The sequence below is a fragment of the Chiloscyllium punctatum genome, chromosome 37, assembly GCF_047496795.1.
Source record: "Chiloscyllium punctatum isolate Juve2018m chromosome 37, sChiPun1.3, whole genome shotgun sequence".
NCBI classification, from domain to species: Eukaryota; Metazoa; Chordata; class Chondrichthyes; order Orectolobiformes; family Hemiscylliidae; genus Chiloscyllium; species Chiloscyllium punctatum.
Window position 1 is genome coordinate 44,890,943 of NC_092775.1, and position 27,841 is coordinate 44,918,783.

The following is a 27,841-nucleotide window of genomic DNA, read 5'->3' on the forward strand; positions in this document are numbered from 1 at the left end:
GAATTTGGGCCTTCCACCAACTCTTGAAGCAGACCCAAGACAGAAATGAAGGTGGCTAGATCTTGAGGTGGCCTGGCTAAAATGCGAATCTTCAATCACTGGAACGTATGCTCAGATTGTACTCTAGTATTATCACCATAGTGCTTAGTTCTCCTCAACTCTCATCTATCCCCATACCATCCATGTCCCCTTACTCCACCAACCACCTCATCCCCTCCAGAAGCTGGAAGCCTTCTCATTTTCCCCTGCTCTCTCCTCAAAAATCTCATGGTACTTCATCTAATACATAACATGAACAGAACTCGTGAGCCCTGTAATAACATTGGGAAATCTTTGAGGTGCTCATGAGGGATCAACAGAAACAAACAACTATCCAAAAATTACTTCAAAAAGTAAATTTCTCTTAGGAACTCATACCATCGTCAATCTAAATAAACTTACATTCAGAATACCTGTTGACCTTAATTGATTAGAGGGATCTGGAGTTCAACTAAACATTCAAAGTAAGATTACATTGCACAACTGAGTCACCAAGGCCTCCAGAGGTGAACACATTGAAGCCTATGAAGTAGTAGAATAGAAACTGCTTCAATGTCTGAACAGATAACTTGCTTATCAATAAAATTATCAAAGCACCGGGTAAAACTGGTATGGTAAAAGCTGAATCTTGACAATGATCAATAAGGAAGAGCATTTTACCCAATGGATAACTTAATCTAAGTGTATCCGAATAATTTTTTCTGCTTTCACAATGCTAACCATTATAATGGTCATTTACCTTTACTGAATAAAGTCTTATCATCTATCACTGCACTCAAAATATTCCATTTATCAAACAGCAAACATTTCAGCGTTATTATCTAATTTTAAAGCTACCTGTCAAAAGGCTCCCAACTCCATAAAGGGCCTCCCCCATAGTTCACCACACCACCAAGCTAGCATGAACCATTTTCCTCTCAGACATCTGCCCAACTGGGTGGCATCACAATATAAACACTGGGATTGCTGTGTGCAGCTCATAACCTGCACTCTACACATGTCCCAAAAATAATATTTGATGAGAACTGGATCAGGAATCACAGGATTGCATCTTGCTCATCACTTCTCCCTGACCTGATATGGGTGAATCTAGGGTCAGCATGCTAAAATCTATAGGTCTATATGTTATAAAATTGCAACATCTTTCTTTCAGTGCTTCTTTTGTTCATTGTTTTTCTTCTGTTACTTTTCAGGGATCACTTTTTGTTCGAAGAGAAAAACACAGTCACTGTAAATTGAGAAATGTGAGCACTGGTTATTCTGGTGAACAAATCAAGTTCCAAGTAATAGCAAACACCCAAAAACTACATTTGCAAGATGGGTAATTTGTTTCAGGGGATGAATGGTACTATTCTGTGTTCTATAATTTCATCCGCTAATAAAAGCAAGCATTTTCATGAAACTCTGTTTTAAATAAATGGGGAGGTTCCTGTGAACTATTCAGACTTCCTATTCTATATTATTAGGAATGATCAAAAACAAAGAATTCTAGTTTTTTCAAATATTTTATGTTTCACTAGCATCGATTTGAAATGTTCCCAATTTAACTTTACATGCAAAGTTTGTAAAGTGGAACAAAGAACCTATACACACGGTTTTCACTCTTCGGTTGAGACACAGATGCCGAGTTTGTCCAAAGCCACACTGGCTGCATTCTTTTCAATTTTACTTTGATTGCTAAATATAAAAGCACTTTTTATAAGTCTTGTGACTCTTCAGTGAAGTTAAATCACAACTTTGTGCACTTTAAAAAAATGTAGAATTACCCCATCACGGGATCTGGCTTAGTAGTCAAGTTTCAAAGAAGTCTTCAGAGTTTCTGAAAAATTATCATATTGGATTTATTGTCTGCTGTCAATAACTAAACTCAGTGATGACAAAAGTTTAGGCAGTCATCAGTTGATTTATTTTGATTGGGAAAATCAGTTGCTGTGTTTTGTTTATTTCAAAAGAGGAAAAGCATGGAATAAAGAAAAACCGTATCAATCACTTCCAAAAACACCACCAAATTGTGCAAACATCTCACACAAATCAGTAGCACCTATTTCTTCTCAATCAACCTATCTTCAGCCACTGCTTATATTTATCATGGATTTATTCTTTAACAGCTGGCAAAAAGGAGCAGAAATGCTGGCAGATTGCCAAGGGTTTCTTTGCACTTTTGATATCACAGAAAGAGTTGTATGGAGATGATTGACTGTGGGCCAAAATACATTTCCCCAAGTGGCAACTTCTAATCAAATGAAACTAATCTAAATTCAGTTTGGATTTGAATAAGATAACCAATTGTATTCAAAGATGTCAGCATTAATGGTGAGCAGTGCTAGGTGCAGCAATCATTAATCAGTGACTACTCAACTGCTTGTACTGAATCACACCTGCCTGTGGTCTCCTCCTGCCAAACCGATTTAAATGCATAATGTACTGGTGAACTGCACATGTCAGACACAGTTTACAAAACTTGATTTACTGGGGCCAGGCTGTAACTGTTTCTTCTGTAACAGGTGAGGTAAGCTTCAAGTTGTTTTACAGTCGTAACTCAAGATTATTTTGATTACAGAATGGGTGCCATCTTCTTTTGCCATGATTCAACTATTGAGATGATGGCAATACCATTACTGTGCTGAAAGTCGGATGAAATATCAACCTTTCGATATTACTTGATTTACCTAAATGGTTTGCATTTGAAAGTGAGAGGTAAGGTTGATGTCAATGAAAAGGGGTTTTGCAAAATTTGATAAGAATTATAGCAAGCTTCAGAGGAACATGGGCAGGATGCGCGACATGTCTGTGAAGTAAAAAAAAAACAAAGATTAGAAGTTCGAATTTAATTAAAATAAATTGAAGGGTGTCGAGAAACAGAGAGGCCTAGGAGTTAAAATAAATAATTTGTTAAAAAATGTATTAGATAAACATATAATGGGAGGGGGAGGATCCAGTTATCGTGATCCATATAGGTACCAATGATTGGCAGGACATGAAAAGAGGATCTGCAGTCAGAATGAGGAGCTAAGGCCCAAATTAAGAAAAAGAACCTCAAAGGTATATGTCTGGGTTAATACTTGCGCTACATACCTATTGGCAGAAGGTAATTAAGACTAAAGAAATGAATATCTGGGACTGGCTTGGTAGAAGTGGGTTTTGCTTTGTGGGACACCAACACCAGCACAGGGGAAAATGGAGGCTGTACTGTGGGGATGGTAGACACCTGAACCAGCTGAGGGGAGTAGAGAGAGTTTTAAATTCGTGAGGGAAAGGGGTCAAATCTGGGAAGAGTTAGTAAGTCAAGGAGTAGAGACAAGGGAAGACAGACAAACATTAATACAGGAAATGATAAAAAGCATGTGACAAGAGGGTATAGAGAGTACAAATCTAAGAGTGAATCAACAATAGACTAGAGGTCACAAAAATAATAAAGAGGGCAAAACAAGAGACTCTGTATCTCTATGCATGGAGTATTCAAAACAAAAATGATGAACTGACAGTGCCATTAATTCTAGTATTAGCACAATAGAAAGAGGTAAGCTAATTTCAAGAAACCAGAATGTAGTAGCGGTGTAGGTAGAGATGAGAAATTATGAAAGAAAAGACATAATTTGTGAGAGTGATGTACTGTTCAGTTAATAGTAACCACATGATATGTTAGAATCCAAAAGAAGAAATAGTGAAAACTTGTCAGAAGATTATGACAATAATCATGGAGGATTTTCACCTCCATATAAATTAACAAAATCAGATGGTCAAAGGTATCCTAGATATGGAGTTCACAGTGTTTTCAGGATAAATTCTTAGATCAGCACACAGTGGAGGCATCCAGACAGCATCTAGTATTTTGCAATGAGATAAGACTTACTAACAACTTCAAAATGAAATTGCCCTGAAGCAACAGCAATCATAATATGATTGAATTTTACAATCAGTTTGAGAGAGAGAAGATTGAGTCCAAGGCTAATACTTCAAATATATAAAGAAGGGCAATTAAGTGGGGATGAAGCAGAGCTAGATGAAGTGAAATGGCAAAACGTATTAAGAGCTAAGTTAATTGAGATGTAGTGGCAGATGTTTAAGGGAATATTTCAAAATACACCGAATTTGTGAGAAAGTAAAAAATTAAGTAGAGGTCCCACGATCTATGGGTAACTAAAAACGTTAAAGAGAGTATATCAAATTTAAAAAAAGCATACAATTGTGGAAAGCTGTGTGGAAGGTCAGAGATTGGGGAAAATATAAACAACTTCAAACAATTGCTGAAAGAGTAAGAAGGAAAAGAAAATTAGAATGTAAGAGAAAGCTAGCTAGAAATACAAAAAACAGATAGCAAGAGTTTCTGTAGATATTTTAAGGAGTTAACAAAGTGAACAGTGGTCAGATAGAAATTGGGGAAAAAAACTGGAAAAGATCTCAAATTGAATTGATCAGATAGCTTGCGTCAGTCTTTACTATAGAAGATACAAATAACTTTCATAACCAGCTATAAATTGGGAAATGGAAGGGAGAGAAGACCTCAGGGAAATTACAATCACCAGAAAAATAGTAATGAGCAAATGGATGGAGCTGTGGATGAACAAATCCCTCTGCTCCAATCCCAACCTCACCATCAAGCCAGCGGATAAAGGGGGCGCAGTGGTAGTCTGGCGCACTGACCTCTAAACCGCTGAAGCCAAACGCCAACTCGAGGACACCTCTTCCTACTGCCCCCTCGACCATGACCCCACCCCTCATCACCAAACCATCATCTCCCAGACATTACAGAACCTCATCACCTCAGGAGATCTCCCACCCACAGCTTCCAACCTCATAGTCCAGGAACCCCGCCCTGCCCAGGTCTACCTCTTTCCCAAGATCCACAAGCCTGACCACCCTGTCCGACCCATTGTCTCAGCATGCTCCTGCCCCACTGAACTCATCTCTACCTACCTCGACACTGTCCTAACCCCCTAGTCCAGGAACTCCCCACCTACATTCGAGACACCACCCAAGCCCTCCACCTCCTCCAAGACTTCCGTTTCCCCGGCCCCCAACGCCTCATCTTCACCATGGATATCCAATCCCTCTACACCTCCATCCGCCATGACCAGGGCCTCCAAGCCATCCATTTTTTCCTCTCCAGATGTCCCAAACAGTACCCTTCCACCGACACTCTCATTCGTTTGGCCAAACTGGTCCTCACCTTTAACAATTTCTCCTTTGAAGCTTCCCACTTCCTCCAGACCAAAGGGGTATGCCTGTCTCTTTGTTGGCTACGTAGAGCAGTTGATCTTCTGTAATTACACCGGCACCACTCCCCACTTCTTCCTCCGCTACATTGATGACTGCATTGGCGCCACCTCGTGCTCCCGTGAGGAGGTTGAGCAATTCATCAACTTCACCAACACATTCCACTCTGACCTTAAATTTACCTGGACCATCTCGGACACCTCGCTCCCCTTCCTGGACCACTCCATCTCCATTAATGACGACTGACTTGACACTGACATTTTTTACAAACCCACCGACTCCCACAGCTACCTGGATTACACCTCTTCCCACCCTACCTCTTGCAAAAATGCCATCCCGTATTCCCAATTCCTCCGCCTCTGCTGTATCTGCTCCCAGGAGGACTAGTTCCACCAAAGAACACACCAGATGGCCTCCTTCTTTAGAGACCACAATTTCCCTTCCCACGTGGTTAAAGATGCCCTCCAATGCATCTCGTCCACATCCCGCACCTCCACCCTCAGACCCCACCCCTCCAACCGTAACAAGGACAGAACGCCCCTGGTGCTCACGTTCCACCCTACCAACCTTCGCATAAACTAAATCATCTACCGACATTTCTGCCACCTCCAAAAGACCCCACCACCAGGGATATATTTCCCTCCCCACCCTTTTCTGCCTTCCACAAAGACCGTTCCCTCCATGACTACCTGGTTAGGTCCACGCCCCCTTACAACCCACCCTCCCATCCTGGCACTTTCCCCTGCCACCGCAGGAGACTGTAAAACCTGCGCCCACACCTCCTCCCTCACCTCTATCCAAGGCCCTAAAGGAGCCTTCCACATCCATCAAAGTTTTACTTGCACATCCACTAATATCATTTATTGTATCTGTTGCTCCAGATGCGGTCTCCTCTACATTGGGGAGACTGGGCGCCTCCTAGCAGAGCGCTTTAGGGAACATCTCCGGGACACCCGCACCAATCAACCACACCGCCCAGTGGCCCAACATTTCAACCCCCCCTCCCACTCTGCCGAGGACATGGAGGTCCTGGGCCTCCTTCACTGCTGCTCCCTCCCAACCAGACACCTGGAGGAAGAACGCCTCATCTTCCGCCTTGGAACACTTCAACCCCAGGGCATCAATGTGGACTTCAACAGTTTCCTCATTTCCCCTTCCCCCACCTCACCCTAGTTCCAAACTTCCAGCTCAGCACTGTCCTCATGACTTGTTCTGACTTGTCCTACCTGCCTATCTCCTTTTCCACCTATCCACTCCACCCTCTCCTCCCTGACCTATCACCTTCATCCCCTCCCCCACTCACCCATTGTACTCTATGCTACTTTCTCCCCACCCCACCCTCCTCTAGCTTATCTCTCCACGCTTCAGGCTCTCTGTCTTTATTCCTGATGAAGGTCTTTTGCCTGAAACATCGATTTCGAAGCTCCTTGGATGCTGCCTGAACTGCTGTGTTCTTCCAGCACCACTAATCCCAAGTCCTGAATTCATACAGCCATAGAGATGCACAGCGTGGAAACAGACCCTTCAGTCCAATTCGTCCATGCCGACCAGATATCCCAAATAAACCTAGTCCCATTTGCCAGCATTTGACCCATATCCCTCTAAACCTTTCCTATTCATATTCTAAATGTTGTAATTGTACTAGCCTCCACCACTTCCGCCCGCAACTCATTCCATGTATGCGCCACCCTCTGCAGTCTTTGGCATAGTTGACCTTACTATCGTCTTCAAGATCTCTTCCTCATTTATCTACTGGCCTTCCGCAAGATCATTTGAAAGCACAGGATTAAAAATATCACTTGCATCCAGATATGCATAACAGAGGATAGAAGGAATGATACCTGTGAATGAATGAGTAGGCTAAATTTGCATGTCCTGTTAGGCCTGGGCATTATTATCAACAATCCAGGTAGTTAGGGTTATGTAATAGGCTTAGCGAGTTTTGAGAAGATTTGTAATAGGCATTCATAGACAGTTTGCTGGAGAAGAGAACTAACTCAACCTTTAAAGGCACCTGGAAAGGGACAAACTAAAAGACACAAAGTTTGGGAAAATAATACTACTGAGAGAACCTATTGGTGGTCGTAAGGAGGGAGGATATAGATGATTATGTGAGAGAATGATGGTAGTGTTTGAGGTGGATAGTGTGGTTGTCAGCTGATGATCGAGGAGGAATGCTGATTTAAATATATTTTAAACACTCAGTTTCCTGGTGGTGACAAGAAATCTTCCTGACGCTGCTCTTAAGCCTAGTTTTCGTGTACACATTTGGTTTATGATGAGGTCAGGGCGATCTTTCACTATAGCTAGGTCTAAAACAGATGTTAAGTTCATTATTTAATTAAGCAAAGGATCTGTGAGGCATTTTTCATGAATGTCCCTGGAAACCTAATTTTTGCAATCATCCATATGTCAGGCAGTACATTTCTAGCTTATAATGACCGTTTTAGATGTGTGCTTCCTGTCACCATAAACAGGCTATCACCATTAATTTAGTATCTGAAAAATGGGCATGGTACCAGTCAATTTTTAAGGCACGGCATCAGATTTCACATTTCGACTGATGACCTCCAGATCCACCTCTTCACATACTCTCTGAACTTCTCCACCGCCTGGTTATTTCAGGCATTTATATAGTGTCAACCTTGACTTAGTAAGAGTATGTGTAGCCTTTGCTCAGACCAAAATGCTTTATGTACTATTACATACAAACTAGGAGTAGTAGGCCACTTGGCACCTTCAGCCTTCACTGTGTTTCAATAAAATCATTGTTGACCTGATTACCCCAAATTCCTGTCTAACCTAATAATCCTTCACTCCCCTGCCCATGAAGAATCTAAGCCTGCCTTAAAAACATTCAAATATACTGCTTCCACTTCCTTTTGAAAAGGGTGTGTTCCAAAGACTCATGATCCTCAGTGAGGGGGAAAAAAAATCCTTTAATCTTTGTCTTAAATGGGCAACCCCTATTTTTAAACAGAGACGCTTAGTTCAAGATTCTCTCAAAAGTGAAGTCACTCTTTTTACACCTAGCCTGCCAAAGCCCCTCAGTTTCTTAAGTTTCAATCAAAATCACCTCTCACTCTTCTAAACACCAGCGGATACAGCCTAGCCGGCCAACTTTTACTTATTAAATAATTAGCCCATTTCAGGTATTAACATTCATTGGCCACCCTATGATTGCCTTTGAAAAGGAGACGGTGAGCTGTTTGAACTGCTCCAGTCCATTTAATATAGGTATATTCACAGAGCTCTTAGTAAGGTAGTTCTAGGATTTTTACCAGAGACAGTGAAGGAACAGCAACATAGTACCAAGTCAGAACAGTGTGTAGCTTGGTGAGGAACTTGTAGGTGATGGTTTTTCAATGCATCTGCTGCCTTTGTCCTTCCAAGTGGTAGATGTCATGGGTTTGGAAGGTGCTGTGAAAGGAGCCCCTACTGAGTGTCGGTGATGGAGGGAATGAATGTTGAAGGTGGTGGATGAGGTATCAATCAAGTAGATTGCCCTTGTCCTGAATGGTGTCAAGCTTTTATGTTGTTGGAGATTTCATTGTCCAGGCATTCCATCATACATGGGGAGGCAATGGCCTAGTGGTATTATCACTGGACTCTTAATCCAGAGATCCAGGTAGTGTCCTGGGGACCTGGATTCAAAATCTACCAGGACAGATGGCAGAATTTGAATTCAATAAATATTTGGAATCAAGAGTCTAATGATGACCATGAATCCATTATTGATTGTCAGGAAAAACCCATCTGGCTCACTAATATCCTTAAAGGATATTAGTGATCTTGGTCTGGCCTATATGTGGTTCCATAGCCAAAGCAATGTGGTTGACTCTTAACTGTCCTCTGAACAATCAGGAATGGACAATAAATACTGGCCTAGCCAGCCACACCCATATCACATGAATGAATAAAAATCTCCTGCCTTGTATGTTGAAGGTGGTGGTCAGAATCTGGGGAGTCTTGAGGTGAGGTACTCCAATAGGATTGCCAACTTCTAATCTGCTCATGCAGTCAGAGTAATCATGTGGCTAGTCCACCTCAGTTTCTGGTCAATGGTAATCCTCAAGATGTTAATAGGGGAATATGTGACAGTAGTGCCATTAAATGTTAATAGGATATGTTTAGATTCTTTATTTTGGAGATGGTCATCACCTGGCACTTATGTATTGTGAATGTTACTTGCCACTTATCTGCTCAAGTCTGTAGGTTGTCCAGGTCTCGTGCCATTGGACATGAACTGTTTCAGTATCTGTGGAGTCATGAATGACGTTGAACATTGTACAATTATCGGTGAACATCCACACTTCTGACTTTATGGAGAGAAGGTCATTGAAGCAGCTAAGATAGTTAAACATAAGAATTTACCCTGAGGAAATATATGGTTCTTGTGGTACAGTGGCAATTTACCATGAGCCAGAAAGTCCTTAAGTCCCACCTGCTCTAGAGGCATCTAATAACATCTCTGATTAGGTTGGTTAGAAAATATTTGCCTTGAGGAAATAAGGCTCTTGTGGCACAGTAGTAATGTCTGTATCTTTGAGCCAGGAGGGCTGGATTCAAGAATCACCTGCTCCAGAGATATGTAATGACATAACTACTCAGGTTGAATAGAAAAATGAGCCAGGAGGTCCAGGTTCAAGTACCAACTGCTCGAGAATAATGTCATTCCATATCTGGACAAGCTGATGAGAAAATATCTTCCCTGAGAAAATCTTGCAGTTAAGTTATGGAATAACCAATAACCAGAAATAGATTTCTTTGTGCTAGATATGACACCAACCATATTTGAGTGTTTCTTTCCAATTCTCTATGGTTCATGTTTTGCTGAAGCTCCTTGATACCACACTTGGTTGAATGCATGGGTATAAATGGCAAATACTCTCACCTTACCTTTGAAGTTCAGCTCTTTTGTCCATATTTGGATCAAGACTGTAATAAAGGCCGATATCCTTTGCAATGTCCAGTGCCTTAAAGACATTTCTCAATATCACATGGAGTGAATCGAATTGGCAAAAGACTGGCATTTGTAATGCTAGTTATCTCAATAGCAGGCCAAAATAGACATTCCACATGGCACTTCTGGCCAAGGATAATTACAAATGCTCCACCTCCTATTTTGTACTAATGTTCTTGGTCCCGTCCCCATCATTAAAAATGAGTATAATGTGGAGCCCTCTCTTGTAGTTGGTTGTTTTATTTTCCATCTCCATTCTTAACTAACTTTGGCAAGGTTGCAGAATTGAGATATAAACCTTGATTGTAGGATCACATAGCTCTATTATATGCACTCCTTACATTGTTTGACATGGAAGTGGTCCTGTGTTGTAGCTTACTCACATCATCTTTAGGTATGCCCAATGCTGTTCCTGTCATGCTGTCCTGCGTTTGTCACTGAACCAGGCTTGATCCCACAGCTTTATGGCAATGGTAGAGTGGAGAATATGCCTGGCCATGAAATGACAATTTGTAGTTGAATATAAATTTCCTGCTACAATGGTGCACAGTGCCTCATGGATACCCAATTTTAAGTTGCTACAGCTGTTCACATTCCATCCCATTGTGCATAATAGTAGTATGAGACAATAAAATGGAACATACCCTCAAAGATTGGATTTTGTCTCCTGTGCAGTGATTACGACCTACTGATACTGTCACCAACTGATGCATCTATGATAGGTAGTTGAATAGGATGAAGTAAAGTTGCTTTTTCCTTCCTATAGGTTCCCTCACTCAGACCCAGTCTCGCAGCTATGTCCTTTAAGACTCAGTCAATGATGGTGCCACTGGCAATTCACGGTGAGAGAAATTGAGGTTCTCTGCTAAAAGAAAGTGAGGACTGCAGATGCTGGAAATCAAAGTCGAGAGCGGGGTGCTGGAAAAGCACAGCAGGTTAGGCAGCATCCGAGGAGCAGGGATATCAAAGTTTTGGGCAAGAGCCCTTCATCAAGAATGAGGTTTGTGAGCCGAGGGCGTGGAGAGATAAATGAGAGAAGGGAAGGGCTGGGGGGAATGTAGCTGAGAGTGTGAAAGGTAGACAGAGGTGAGGGTAATGGTGATAGGTTGGAGAGGAGGGTGGAGCCAAGTTGGAAGGTTTCACAAGTTTCCTCATTTCTCCTCCCCTCACCTTATCCCAGTTCCAACCTTCCAACTCAACACCGCTCTCATGAACAGTACTACCTGTCCATCTTCCTTCCCAGCTATCTGCTCCACCCTTCTTTCTGACCTATCACCATTACTCCCACCTTCATCGACCTATCGCACTCTCAGCTACCCACCCCCCTCCCATTTATTTCTCCACCCCCTCAGGTCACAAGCCTCATTCCTGTTGAAGTACTCTTGTCCAAAATGTCGATTCTCCTGCTCTTCAGATGCTGCCTGCCCTGCTGTGCTTTTCCAGTACCACAATCTCCACTAAAATATATCCTTGCATTTGCCTCCTGCTATGACTGAGTAATAGGGGTGAACCTGCTCCACTCTTTTTTTTTCAGCTTCCTGAGTTTGTCACAACAAACTGTTGATCTTTTTCACACAAACCTATACCTTTCTCCAAGAAAACACGGTTTACTAATTTTTTCTGTAAACAGTAGCAGTCAATCATGAGGTTTTCTTGAGTTAAAACGAAAGCAAATTTATGTGCTAATCTTGAGAAAGATTATTTTGAGAACATAAAGATGCAATATTAAATATATGGCAGTTAGTTGGGCCACAAACATACACTAAAAGTTTGAACTGAACAATATCGTACAAATCCAGATAAAAGATTATATCAAATCAAGAGTCCTTTGGGTGTCCTTGAGGAGTAAGGTTTTAACCTGAGACCAAGATTTGTAGCTTTTTTTGATTCAGTCAGCAGATGCCGACTGATTGAACTGCTCATTGAGTTCTTAGTGGCATGGTGTAAAGATAACATTCTCTCCATCAACACCAGCAAAGCGAAGAAGCTGGCCGTCGACTTCAGGAAGTGGAGTGGAGGGCATGCCCATGTCTGCATCAATGGTGCCGAGGTAGAGATGATTGACAGTGTCAAGTTCCTGGGAGTGATGATCACCAAATATCTGGCCTGGTCCAACTCATGTTGACGCAATGGTGAAGAAAGCATAACAACGTCTCTACTTCCTCAGGAAGCTAAGGGCATTTGGCATGTCCACAATGACTCTTAGCAATTTTTAAAGATCCACTATAGAAAGCACCCTATGTGGATGCATTGCAGCATGGTGTGACAACTGCTGTTCCCAAGACTGCTAGAAACAACAGAGAACTGTGAACACAGCCCAGTCCATCATGCAAACAAGCCTTCCATCCACTGACTCCCCCTATACTTGCTGCTGCCTTTGAAAAGCAACCAATTTAATCAAAGATCCCTCCGACCCTCATTATAGTCTCTTTTACCCTCTTCCGTCAAGCAGAAGATATAAAAGTTTGAATATACATACAAACAGGTTCAACAGCATCTTCTTCCCTGCTGTTATTAGTCTTTTGAATAGATTTGTCAAATGTTAATTCTGAGATCTCTTCTCTACAGCTGTAACACTATATTTTGTATTCTGTTATGCTACGTTGATGCACTTTGTATGGTACGATCTGCCTGTATAACTCGCAAAACAACACTTTTCACGGTATCTTGGTACATGTGATAACAACAAATTAAACTCAAACAGAGAAGCAAATGTTGCAGGTATTTTTGAAGGTCTCAGTTCTCTGACATTTCTTTCCAGTCAGTGCTGTCAACCAGACACATTTCATGGGGAGACAGAGAGCCTTCTCAGTCTGTGTTCTGTGCTGCATTCTTAATTCTATCTCTCTTAGTTTGCTAAGAAGTTCCTTAAAATAAAGTTGTTTGTATATTCCATGCAAGCTAGTAATTGCAGTAAATGTTTGATTTCCAACATGTTAAGATTCTCATCTTGATGTAAATCAAATAGGAGATAAGCACCTTTTTGTTTCTTGATATATGGCTGATTTTATTGCCCTTGCAGAAGATGTTAATTTCAGCTCAGATTGTCTTTGGTTTAATCCACATCATTTTCATGAAACTTGGACGAACGTTAATGGGCAGTTGAAAGGTGGTGGTCATTTTAAGTTATTGTTTTTGGCCCCTAGTTCCTTGTTGAAAACTGCTTCAATCTATGAAAGTCTCAGGTTTTAAATCAGTTGATGGAATTCCAAATTAATTCTCCACATTTCATAAAAAACCTCAATGCTTCTTCTAAGTGGTCTTCAACATTGATAAATACGAAGTATCATCATCTGAGGGTTGGGGGGTGAGGGTTAATCAGCATGTTGACCTGATGACATGAGACTTATGTGCTGTTATCTGGTGGGTCTGTCCCATCAATGGGACAGGACATACCTAGGTAGGGTATTGGTGATATCAGGGGAATTGGCTGTGAGATATGACACTGAGAATATGACAATGTCAGGCAGTGGTTTGACTCACCTGTAGGATAGCTCTCCCAACTGAGTAAAACAAACTGAAGCACACAGAGGATGATAAATAAAGTGAAAAAGGAGTAAAGGAAGAAATCAAGGTGTATTTGATGGTAAGAGCCACAAAGTCACCCTTGAAGATTGGAAGAAATTGTAGTTGAAAGTATAGGGATGTCACTGTCCACAAGCCAACTTTGAGAAAGTGAGGACTGCAGATGCTGGAGATCAGAGTTGAGAGTGTGGTGCCCTGTCCCCATATCCCTTGATACTTTTAGTGTCCAAAAATCTGTTGATGCCAGCCTTGAAACTACATAAAATATTAGTACCCTTTAAGGCAGAGAATTTCAAGAGCTCATAATCCTTAAGAATTTTGTCCTAATTACAGTCTTAAATTGTGACCTCATATCCTGCGACTATGGTTCTGAATTCTATGAGAAACAGCCTTTCACCATTTATCTTGTTAGGTTGCTAGCAATTTTATATATATCTAATGAGATCACCTCCCATTCTCTGTAACTCCAGAGAATAAAGTACTTTGCGACTCCACCTCTTCTCATAAATCAGCACCCATCTAGTAATTAATCTAGTGAAACTTCTTATGGCCTCTCTAATTCAAGTATATATTCATACATATTTGGACATTCCATCACAACAATGACATTAAAGTCATAGAGAATGTGCAGAGTAGATTTCATCAGAAAACATTACATATGATAAAGTACTTGTATGAAAATAAACTTGAAATCCATCTCTGCTGGAAAGCAGTAGGCTAAGAAGTTTATTTTATGTTATGAAATGTTTAAGTTAACAAGAAGGACTTTTTAGGGATGAGAGTTCATCACCTTAAAATCCCCATTAATGCACAGAAAGAGGGTGAAGAATATTTCTTCTTACACAGGATTGATAGTACATAGAATTGTTTTCTTGGTCGGTGGTGGGGGGGAGGGGTTTATACAATCATGATCACAGTAAGATTTCTAGGCCATCTGTCAGACAAATCCAAAACTAATGCTACTGGCCCATTCTGTATCCAGAGTTCAGCACTCTCTTCTGTTTAAAATGCTCAGCCATTTTCCCTTACAAGATACAATGGTCGCTTCCTCGACATCTCATAGAGTAATGGAGACATACAGCACAGAAACAGACCCTACGATCCAACTGGTCCATGCCAACCAGTTAATTAATCTAGCCTCATTTCCCAGCATTTGGCCCACATCTCTCTAATCCCTCTATTCACTTATCTATCCAGCTTTTAAACATTGTAATTGTACCAGCCTCAACCACTTCCTCCAGCAGCACATTCCATACACGTACCACCATCTGCGTGAACAGGTTGCCCCTTAGGTCCCTTTTACATTTTTCCCCTCTCACTTTAAACCTATGCTCTCTAGTTTTGGACTCATCCACTCTGGGAAAATACCTTGTCAATTTACCCTATCCATGGCTCTCATGATTTTATAAACCTCTATAAGGTCATCACTAAGCATCGGGTGCTCCAGGGAAAATAGCCACAGCCTATTCAGCCTCTCCTTATAGCTCAAACCCTTCAATCCTAGCAACAGCATTGTAAATCTTTTCTGAACTCTTTCAAGTTTCACAACATTCTTTCTAGAGCAGGGAGACCAGAATTGCACACAATATTCCAAAAGTGGTCTAACCAATGCTCTGTACAGCCGCAACATGAGGTCCCAACTCCTATACTCAATGCATTGATCAATAAAGACAAGCATACCAAACACTTTCTTCACAATCCTATCTACCTATGACTGACAAAACATTTTATACCCCCAATATAAATACAAACAAGTTTTCACTAATTTCAGTGAGAATAAGAAAATCTGGGAGTGATGGAAATTAACTTCCTTCCATGATTTGACATTAAGTAATGGAATGGTTGTATTATGTGAAAATCCACTTTTACAAAAGTGTCAAATTACATGGGCATAACACAATCTTTGACACATAACATTTGCATTACCTGAAGCCAAATAGAATGCCTGAAAGATGATTTTGTTTAAAATGGTCTTTGTTAACGTATTTCCATGAACAAGGTAGAGTCTACATCTCAGGTAGGAAGTAAATAAGAGATGTTTTGCTGATGTCATCAATTAACCTCTTCTTGTTATCTCTTGCATCCCTGATCTGGTCTTTTCCTTTGCGTTCAATCTGGTCATCTGCAAGGAAAAGTAAGAAAACTAAAGAGAAGCAAAGAGAAATGAAATAATAAGATCTGATATAGAATAACTCTAAAAATTAACAAGTAAATGGTATTTTTCGTTGTTATGATCCCAACTAATACTACTGAACAAGTCAGGTATCAGACTGGATTGTCATATAATTTTCATTTCCATTCTAACCAGATGATTTTACACTGAAACACAAATATACAATGCTATTGATATGGCCTTAACAATCAAACAGAAGTTTATTATGCAAAAGAAATTCAGATAAAATAGATAAGACCAAACTATATACATAGAAGGAGAAAGTAAGGCTGCAGATGATGGGGAGTCAGAGGCGAAAAGTGTGGAGTTGGAAAAATACAGGCGGTCAGGCAGCATCTGAGGAGCAGGAGAGTTGACAGTTCGGGCAAAAGCCTTTTGTCATTCCTGATGAAGGGCTTATGCCCGAAACGCCAACTCTCCTGCTCCTCAGATGGTGCCTGACCTCCTATGCTTTTCTAGCTCCACACTTTTCCAATCTATTTATATATAACACAAATTAAGATTTTAAAACAGACAGTAAAATACAATCCCATTAGTCTCCACATTCGCCTTTATAGTACTCATAACAGAGAAATTTTCTATCTCTTTCACATCCATAGAACTTAATTTAACTGCGGCTATAATTGTGTATCTGATAGCCTCTTCCAGGAGCTTCATACAACTGACCTTACAATTCCTCAGCTACAGAGGAACCTTCAGAGATTTTATTTCAGATCTGAAACTTTTAACATAAACTCCTTACACAGAGATAACCTCATTCTTGACTACCTTCCTTTCTCAGGAGCTGCCGTTTTACAAATCCAACTTCCAGCAAGATGTATATAAAACTGCCCCAAGCTGAAACTGAAAGGTTTTCTTTCGCCTCCCAAAATTTCCAAAATCTTCTACTGAAAACTGAACGTATTACACTATTTCGTTCATTCATACATTTTCCCAATGTAAACAAATCTCCCCTATTCTCCATCAAGTCTGTCTACAACACTGTTTTAAAAGAGATCACGAAGGCTACAGAAATGCCACGAGTTAAAAATTCAAAAGCAGCCATGGTATGAGTATATGAAAGGAAAATCATGATTAACAAATTGAGTGGAATTCTTCAAGGATGTAACCAATAAAATTGACAAGAGGGAGGCAGTGGATGTGATTTATTTGAATTTTTAGAAGTCTTTTGACAGAGTCCCAACCAGAAGATTACAGTGTAAAATTAAAGTACATGGGATTGAGGGTACTGTTGTGAGATGGACAGAAAACTGATTGGTGGGCAGGAAACAAAATATTGGAATAGGGTCTTTGTCCGAATAGTGGGTAGTGTCTAGTGGGGTACCATAGGAATCAATACTAAGACTCCAGGTATTCACAAAAAAACGTTAATGATAAGATGAGGGAACTAGAGTCATAGAGATGTACAGCATGGAAACAGACCCTTCGGTCCAACCCGTCCATGCCGACCAGATATCCCAACCCAACCTAGTCCCACCTGCCAGCACCCGACCCATATCCCTCCAAACCCTTCCTATTCATATACCCATCCAAATCCTCTTAAATGTTGCAATTGTACCAGCCTCCACCACATCCTCTGGCAGCTCATTCCAAACCCGTACTATCCTCTGAGTGGAAAAAGTTTTTCCCCTTAGGTCTCTTTTATATCTTTCCCCTCTCACCCTAAACCAATGCCTTCTAGTTCTGGACTCCCCGACCCCAGGGAAAAGACTTTGTCTATTTATTCTATCCATGCCCCTCATAATTTTGTAAACCTCTATAAGGTCACCCCTCAGCCTCCAACGCTCCAGGGAAAACAGCCCCAGCCTGTTCAGCCTCTCCCTGTGGCTCAAATCCTCCAACCCTGGCAATATCCTTGCAAATCTTTTCTAAATGTAATATCCCCAAGTTTGCAGATGACACAAAGCTGAGTGGGAGGAGGAGCTGTGAGGTGGAAGCAGAGCTGCTTAAGTGCAATTTGGACAAGCTTAGTGAGTGGGCAAATGCAGGGCAGATGCAGTATAACATGGATAAATATAAGGTTATCCACTTGAGTAGCCAAAAAGGAAGCTAGACTATTATCTGAATAACTATAAATCCATATTGAGGAACGTGCAAGGAGACCTGAGTGTCCTTGTACACCAGCCACTCAAAATAAGCATGCAGTTTCAGGAAGTAGTAAAGAAGGCAAATGGTTTGTGAGCATTCATAGTGACAGAATTTCAGTAGAGGAACAGGAATATCTTACTGCAATTATACAGCACCTTGATGATGGAATATTGTCTGCAATTCTGGTTTCCTTATCTGAGAAAGGATGTTCTGAATACAGACGGAATGTCGTAAAGGTTTACCTGATTCCTAGAATGGCAGGACTGACTTATGAGGACAGATTTAATTGGTTAGGATTATAGAAGAATGAGGGGGAATCTCATAGAACCCTATAAATTTCTAACAGGATTAGACAGTGTAGTTGCAGGAAGGATGTTCCTAGTGGTGGGGGATTTCAGAAGCAGAGCTCACAGTTTAAGGATACGGGGTAAACCATTTAGGACTGGGATGAGGAGAAATTTGTTCACCCAGAGAGTGGTGAAGCAGTGGAATTCATTTTCACAGAAAGCAGTCAAGGCATAAACATTATATGACTTCAAGAAGGAGTACGAATATAGCACTTGGGTGGAAGAGATCAAAGGATATGGGAGAAAACAGGAAGAGGCTACTGAGCTGATTGATCAGCCAGGATCATAACAAATGGCAGAGCAGGCTTGAAAGGCCAAAGACAGTCTTAGAGTTATACAGCTTAAAAACATGGTCCAACTCATCCATGCCAACCAGACCTGCTCCTATGTTCTATGTTTCTACATTTTTAGGTCAAAGAAAAAGGTAAGAAATTCTAGCATATTGCAAATGTTAACAAAGGGTGAATCTGCATCTGGCAATATAATTAGACAAAATATGGATTACTTTTATCAATCTTCAAAATCTATACCAATCGAGAGAAATACAATAGGAGAAAGTGAGGACTGCAAATGCTGAAGATCAGAGTCGAGACTGTGGTGCTGGAAAAGCACAGGTCAGGCAGCATCCAAGGAGCAGGAGAATCAACATTTTGAACATAAGCCCGTCAGGAATTATGATCAAGGGCTTACGCCCGAAACGCCAATTCTCCTGCTCCTCGGACGCTGCCTGACCTGCTCTGCTTTTCCAGCACCACGCTCTCGACTATAGACATGCAATATCAGAACATAACAACATATGTACCCTACATGCATATTCTAGTGTAGGTAATTATACAACATTTTAACACTTTGCTGGTCACATTGTATTGTCTCTAGTTGCCTTTGAGAAACATATGTCTTAACTGGTGTTACGAAGTTTAGAACTAATTCAAACTAAATCTAGATGCATTGGAACTAGAATTTGCTGACTAAAGGCATGTTTGACAAATAGGCCATGTTTACATCTATGCAGCAACTCTGGACAAAGTTGTGGGATGTTAATTTGCACCATAATACCCAGAGATTGGGCTCACAGCTTCAGATGTGCCAGTAATGTACCAAGTAGCAAGCATTAGTCTTTCCAAAGGGATAAAAAAAATCAGGTGCATGTCAACCAGCCGATCTTGCACATCTTTCATTGGCGGTCATGCATAACTTACTGGGGTAGAGTAAGGAAGGCTGGTCTTCCCTTAATTTCATTGGAAAAAGTGTCAATTATTCCATCCCTCCAGCTTCCTGTGCCAAAGTGGCACCAAGGCTGATCTGTACCTTATCTTCAATTACCTGTCTTTAACCCACATCTCTTAATACCTAACAGAAATTGTCAATCTCAGTCTTGAACATTTTAATTGGCTCTATTCCAGCATTCAGTCTTTTGTGCAAAAAGTTTCAGATTCTCGTTACATTTTGTGTGAAAATTTGCTTCCAACATCTGACCTGAATGGTTTAACTCTAATTTTAAGAGTATTCTTTTTTGTTTTGGATCTCCCTACCTTACATTATTCCTGGTCAGGCATGTGATGGAGACAAAACCTGAGCCTTTAACATTGCTATCCACAACTCTGGACTACAACATATGCCAATAAGGGCAAGGTGCAACAGCATCTCTGAGTCAGAGTTATTTGTAACACACACACACACACACAGACACTAATTTCTCTGTGTCCACCCTATTGAAAGTTTTTACCATTGTGAACAGCTCAATCAGATCACCTTCCAACCTTCTAAAGACAACTGAATACAAGTGAGGTTTATGCAACATGTCATCATATTACTACCAGGCATCATTCTGGTAAATCTATGCTGTATTCCTGAAACACATCTTTCTTCAAGTGCAGTTTGCAAATTGACTGAGATACTCAATGTGGAGAATGACAATGGTTCTGGACAACTGAAGCATCATTTCCATCTCTTTACAATTATTTGGATTAAAAAAACCCAAATCCCATACCTCAGTGTTATCCATGATGTCTCTCGCAATACTCAGTACTCAGGTTGTCAATTGTAAAATATCCCTGCAGTATGCAAGAACTATAGGTAAACCTTCAGAATGCTACTATAAACAGGAGAAAAAATTCCTTGATCATTAAATTAAGTTGTGTTTTTCAATCTTCTTTGAATACTTTCATTTGTAGTTTTAAAATATTTAATAGACTTTAGACTGGATTAGACAATCAGAGACAGGAAGTAAGTAATAAAACCTCTAGGAATAGGTCAAACCAGAATTGGTGACTGTAAGTTTGCACATTATTATGCCTTTGAAAGGGAAGGGAGGGAGTAGCTGTAACGGAAACCAGCTCATTCTCATATGAAAGGGTATTGTGGAAGGCAAAAGAACCATGAAGAAAGCAAACATAAAATATCTTAAAACAATTAATACTTGCTTTGTAGTCACGTCCTTACCATGGTGTACATGTGCTGAATGTAGCACCATTCATGGCTATTCTCATTAACTTAAATTCACTTGTAGTGTGCAATACACAAATCTGACATTTTCCCTCGCATAAGTCTACAGCAAGAACACACGGGTTTAGGCCCCAGTACAGTCTGGCAACTTATTCACACTGGAGAGGGTAAAGCATTTATACCAGATGTCGCACTTGATCATAAGTTTATAGATTCTGTTTATATTTCTTGAAAATGCAGAATTGTTCATAAAGGCAACTCAGTGCACACATTTTGCCAGTCTTCGATATTAAGAGTTTGACATTTGGTGCCATCATGTGGTGAAATTAAGGCACACTGATCAATTTCGTTTGAGTCAACAGTACGTTTGCGAAGATCTAGGAAGATAAAATAAAATCTAAGAATAAACTATCGGGTATTTTTTCATGGGTGTAAATGTCAGATATTTTTGAATTAAGGAACATTCCACCATCGCACTTAATCAGCAACACACACACACTTGATAATAAGGAAAACTTGGTTAGAAAAACGCTGGAAATTGCCTCAAAATCCAGGAGCTGCCATATATCCGTGTGAAGGTTTTACTTTCCAGAAACATACAACAACTTGGACTGCCTCCCCACACTTTGTATATTTGCAGACCCCATCCCTGAATACGTTTGAGGGGGAAAGTTCGACCGTTTGACCTCGGTGCCTCTGTCCAACTTCACACCTTGCCCCTGAAAGCTAGCTATCTAGCTGGCTACCCCTCCCTCTCTCTCTCCCAAAGGCCCTTCACTCACTTTTCGCCACTTCCCCAAACTTTTGGCGACAAACTTTTTCCGTCGCCGCTTCCACCACGTGGGCTGCCCAGGCCGCCGCCGCCCTATTGGCTGGGCCGCCGGCCAATGGAGATGGAGTACTGTCCTTCCCATGGGGGGGGTTCAGTAACCATGGTAACCGTTGGCTCGATGGGGGTCAGGATGGAGCCTTGACTGGACTCTTTCAAAGGTAAAGACATGGTGCGAACCATTTAGAATCAATATACAAGGTGTCTTAAAGGGTGAGGTAACAAATGGCTTAAACCGAAATGAGAAGTACATCACTGTCAGGAGTCAAGATCTTTCGTTCACGTCATAGTGTGACTTCTTTAGCATTAACATTCTGTTTTAATGGAAATATGAGCATGAATTTCATGCACACATCTTCACAGCCTTACACCAGCTAATAGGAATAGAGATGTTTGGAACAGAAATGTTATGTTTTAAAAACAAACAAGAAATCAACTTATAAAGGGAAAAATCAAATTTAAAAAAAAACAAAGATTAAAAGCATTGATAAAGAATACGTTAATTGTTTCAAAGTTATGAACCAACCCTAAAGTCATCAAGCCTTTCGATTAGGTTCCCCACAGTGTGGAAAGAGGCCATTTGGTCCAACAAGTCCACACTGACCCTCCAAAGAGTAACCCACCCAGACCCAATCCCCTACATTTACCCCTGACTAATGGACCTAACAGTATGGGCAATTTAGCATGGCCAATTCAGCTGATCTGCATATCTTTGGATTTTGGGAGAAAACCAGAACACCCAGAGGAAACCCACACAGACACAAGAAGAATGTGCAAGCTCCACACAGACAGTGGCCCAAGGCTGGAGTTAAACCTAGGTCCCTGGTGCTGTGAGGCTGCAGTGCTAACCACTGAGCTACTGTGCCATCCCAACCCCTTCTTACACTCAAAGTGGTAACTTGTCTTTACCCTTATAGAAACAAATGCAGAAATTGCTTGAAGAAATCAGCAGGTCTGGCAGCATCTGTGGAAGCAAAGCAGAGTTAATGTTTCAGGTCCAGCACTCATCGTCAGAACACAGATGCTACCAGACCTGCTCCTGCAATTTCTGTTTATTTTTGTTTTGGATTTCCAGTAATCAGAGATCTTTGTTTTTTCTATTTACTGTCATAAATACTGACTAATGTGTTCAGTAAGATCCTGTTTTCTGTTTACCTTTCATTTCATTTCAACCATAGACACTTGCTGCTCCAGTGAAAGATTCAAAAATATGATGATCAAATGATTGCACCAAGGTCAGTGTGTGATTTTTGATAGCTTTAGTCATTGATACAGTCCCAATTTTTGCGATTTTTGTGAAGAGTTGCAAGCCAGTGTCTACAGGAAAGTGACAGACACAGACCAGGTACTCAACTGCAGAAGCAATCATCCTAACATTCACAAATGGAGCTGCATTAGGACATTATTTAAATGAGCCAAAACACACTGCAGCAACCAGGAACTATGAGATGCCAAAGAAAAACACAAATAACGGGTACCCGATAAGCACAGTCCGCTGCTTCTTGCACAACAAACCGAAACAAGAAGACACAACATGCCCAGATACTCAAGCGACAGTACCATACATTAAAAACATCTTGGAGATGACGACCAGACTACTCCGGCCCCTTAGCATCATGGTAGCCCACAAACCTACCAACACACTGAAACAGCTCTTGATGAATCTAAAGGACCCTGTACCAACAACCAGCAGAATGAACGTCAAAAACAAAATACCCGGCAAGGACTACAACAAACATTACATTGGACAGACGGGCAGGAAACTAGCCACCATGATACACGAGCACCAACTAGCCACCAAAACACATGACTAACTATCACTAGTTTCTTTACACACAGACTCCGACGGGCACCAGTTTGACTGGGACAGTACATCCATCCTAGGACAGGCTAAGCAAAGACACACATGGGAATTCTTAGAGGCCTGAAATTCAAACCAAAACTCCATTATTAAACACAGATTTGGAACCCATTTCCAACCTCTCAGAAAAAGAACCAGGAGTGATATCACCCACCACAACAGACACATAAATAGAAAGTGGGATAGTACACCAGCATTTCAGCGGAGGCTCATGAATGATGTTACCTAGCATGGTGACGAAATGTCTGAGAACAAACCTTCCAGCTCAGCGAGCAACCTTACAACCTAAACCGCAATCCCAATGTGTTTAAGCAGTTCACTCATTTCCTCATAGTGGAGCCTGTGAAGCTGAATTGGAAGGTTCATTCTCATGTAGTCATTACAATTTGAAAGGCCCAAATATTTTCCTATTTAATTGATGAAAATATAAATTGAGAAGAGTATTTCTTTTTCTTAAGAATATAAGCCTTTTCCAGTCTAACTAATTTTCACCTGATATTAAATTACAGTTGAGAAATAACTCTATTGTTGACATGGCTATGGTGCAAATATAATCTGTGATAAATATTTCATTAATTTCAAGTCAAATTGGCATAAGGCTTGGTACACATGGAAGCAAAAATCACTGCTATAAAACTTGGCACAATATTTTATTCAGTGCAAGAAGCACTACAGTATGGTGTTCCCAAATCCTAGAGAGTTGAGCCAAAGAATTGAAATCTGATATCACAGAAGTAAAGTTATTGCAATGTATTACAGTCCTGGCACAGTGTAATTCCACAATAACCATCATGTCTCCCACATGGTAATTTAAATTTTCGAGAATTGACTGGAATTTGCTGGAATTATAGGCAATCTCACAATTCTGTGCTTCCAACAGGGAAACAGAATCACATGCAAAATCCAGGCATGCTCTGTCCACAATTTTCCATGCACTTACATTTTCAATGTACAACTGATGGGCAAGGTTAACTGTAAAAACTCAACCCCATTATACGTCTTGAGTCAGAAGATCCCAATGGTGGAATGTAAAATCATAGCAGCGGATTGAAAATCACTTGCGGCTTCCTTCATGCCCAGATGAAGCCAGCAGTGTGTACCTGTCCGGGAGGCCAGCTGGGGCCAAGAGATCATTCTTTAAATTTAATGCATTCTTAGGCCTAAGAACAGAATTCCACTCAAGGCCTGTTGCCTTTTTAAAGCTTTAGAAGTACCTATTCTGAAGTTGTTTTGATAACATTATAGTTATATCCAATAAGATGTCAAGTTTTAACATTCTGAAATTACGTCTTGATGTAATTTAGAACAATGTTGTCACATTTGCATTAACAGAATAGCTGCACCTTATCACTAATAGTGCCAAATGCAGTCTAGGAAAATATGATGTTGACAATGTTCTACATGCAAACTATGGGGGGAAGCCTCACTCACAAATATCAGGAAATCTTGAGCAGAAGTGTGATGGCCTTGCAGTTTATAATTGGAGGACATCATCAGTGGCTTTTCTGTCCAAAGATCACAAAATAAAACTTGCCAAATTTTATGTATGTGCTTTGTTCAAGTTGCTGTGGCTTGAAAGTTGCTAATTAAGAAAATTTAAAGTAATTTCATTTAAAAATATTTCATAATGCACATAAGCTTATTGCATGATATATGTTTTAGTTTGATTATTCATTTTGTTATTGTGCTTTTGCCTATGTGTTTATGCAAATGTAAAGCTTTGATGTTCCTATTTCTATCATCTTTTCTATTGAAATAGTACTTTTTTGATTATGCTATGGAGCCACTTAGGCTTGACATAATTTATGTCATAATCCAGTCTTACTTGACATAATTTATGAAGGAATTTACGAAGTGTTACCATAGTATTGTAGAAAATGCAGAGCTAACTGGTTCTCCTCCAATAGTTCAAACTTAACAAGCATTGATAATGATAATAAACTATTTTGTGGATAATTGAACTTAAATATGGATTTTACTGATGCCATCTGGATACTATTGTGACCAGCTGGTTTGGTAACTTGTAATACAGACAATTTCTTTAAGTCTACAATCTATTAGCAGTGAAATATTATACAATAGAATGCAGCGTTATTTCTGGAGCAAAGTTGTGGATTTTTTTAGTGAAGTACAGAAGCTGTAATTTCTGAAGGACAATAATTACTAAATAACATAATATCAATGTTTAAAGTATTACCTTGGAGCGATGCAGTAATGATGTAGGAAGGAATTGGAGCTGTCTTGGCTGTAAATACAGCTAATTGCATAATTTTGACACATCATTAAGTCTGTACCAGAGCTACAATTGACCTTGTTAACTGACAAATAATTCCCTACCCTGTCATACATATGCAGATAAGTTTATTTTCAATTATGCTTTTTGTTTCTTAAGGGCAGTTTCTCTGTAAAGGTTGTTCTTTGAAATGTAAAATTCATGAAAGGGTCTATGGCACTTCGACATGTCAATTGTATTTTTCTTGTGTCGTCCAGGATGAAGTGCATGGTTTTTACTTTCTTTGGTTTAACCTGTTTTCCAAATCAACCTGTTTAAGGATATTATAGCATAACTCTGAAGCAGGTGGGACTTGAACGTCATGGATAGGGACACTATTACTGCACCACAAGAGGGTCTTAGTGTGTGGTCTTCATTTGAAAATTTGGACTGTTTGTTTAAGGTCTCTGCTGAGGTACTCCCATTAATTGATATTAATATGTTTGTCCTGAGGTAAATTAAAGGTCAAGTTATTTTATTGATGTCAGTATTACTGGAATATGGAAGTTACTTATGTTTTTATGGAACAACTTATTCAATTATGGTTTGATAATGTTTTAAAGAAGATATGATATTGAGGCACGAAGCATATTAGATCTGTCTTTTTCTTACGTTCAGCTACAAATCTGCAATGATTGTCAGCCCTGCTTTTGCATAGATTAGATTTAAACCATCCTCTCCACCAGACGATAGGATGCAAACTAAGAGAGGGTGATGGAAGATGGAACCTAGAGTTAAGCATTGTGACAGTAGTGTCAAACCCATTGCCTACCTGAGTTCTCTCAGCTGCCACTATGTATTTGCCAGGCGATGTGACTAACCCACCAATTAATGGCCACGTAAGGGCCTCCTCCCACTGCTGCTGGGACTTTACACATGGCATGAAAGATTGGCATGGTTCAACCTGACAAACTGGTGGCTGGACAAGTGGAGGGTGCCTCATTTTGCCAGTTTAACCCTGGCAAAAACATGTTTTTTGTCCACAGTCCCAACAGCAGCCACCACTCCCAAAGACACATCGGGGCAAGAGAGCTGCCAACCATTTGATTGAGTGGCAGGGATTCCTTCAAAAGGGGATAGAAGACCTGCCTCAAGCAAATCAGTGGCATGGCTGTACAGTAAACATCAGGGTGATACACCAGGACACCAGCAGAGGGCAACAAGATGTATTGATGATCCTCCCGGTTCCATGGAAATCAATAGGAGAAATGTTTATTTAGTTCACGGAAGGATCTACAGCATTTCCTTTAAGGTTCAGAATTGCTGAACTGCAATTGCTGCTTCTAAAATGAAATTTGCATATTCTCATTATTACTGCATAAGAGTAATAAAAAAAGTACTTAGATTCATTATTCTTGAAAAGTTAATGCATTTTTATGAGATGATGAAACAAAGAATTTCTCTATTTTGAAATGTATGTTAAATTTAAGTCATCCTTCTAAACATATGGAAGTACAAAGCATTAGGAATAAAGCTTTTACGAGTACCAATACAGAGTGACTATCGCCTAAGTGATCATAATTCAGATTTTAAAGTCGGTCCCCTGATTTTTAAATGAAAGCATTGTTGAAAAATGTAATTTACTACTTTAATGAGTTTCTTTGAAAGCATATTATTATATGAATATTCAATGAAGAACGTGTTATGGATTATTGAATGGAAGTGAATTGTATTAAAGTTACAGTTATAGTTAACTGCCTGGCATACCTGCCCTCCAGTTTCCTTTTAGGAAGTGCTGGATACACAAAACTTCTTCTGGTGAATCTTCCAATAAACAAAACATCAGAATGCAGCTGCATTTTAACAATTTGCTTCAGTTTACTTAGTCTGTCCTATCCCATACTTGAAATACCTCTTAATTATCTCTTCTGATGGAAATATTCCAGGTTTTTCAATTCCTTTCATTTCATTGTACAAGGCAGTGTCGTAATAAATCTATGCTGAATGGGTATCATTATTTGAATATTGACAATTCAACATGAAGTCTAAAACTAAACACAGGGTTCCGAATATGACCTTATTAAAGTTTAATATTACTAATAATTCTATAACTTTTAACATGATTTCTTGGTTAAACACCGC

The 27,841-nt window shown here is 40.2% G+C and overlaps 1 long non-coding RNA gene across 1 annotated transcript in view; it reads right to left on the reverse strand.

The window, feature by feature from the left end:
• Positions 1–21,657, reverse strand: part of LOC140463226 (uncharacterized) — a 30,676-nt gene extending 9,019 nt beyond the window's left edge. The window contains exons 1-2 of the long non-coding RNA XR_011954638.1: positions 21,580–21,657; positions 15,671–15,866 (exon numbers count right to left, since the gene is read on the reverse strand). This is a non-coding gene — a long non-coding RNA (uncharacterized lncRNA). The remainder of the gene's footprint in view (positions 1–15,670; positions 15,867–21,579) is intronic.
• Positions 21,658–27,841: the final 6,184 nt, after the last annotated feature.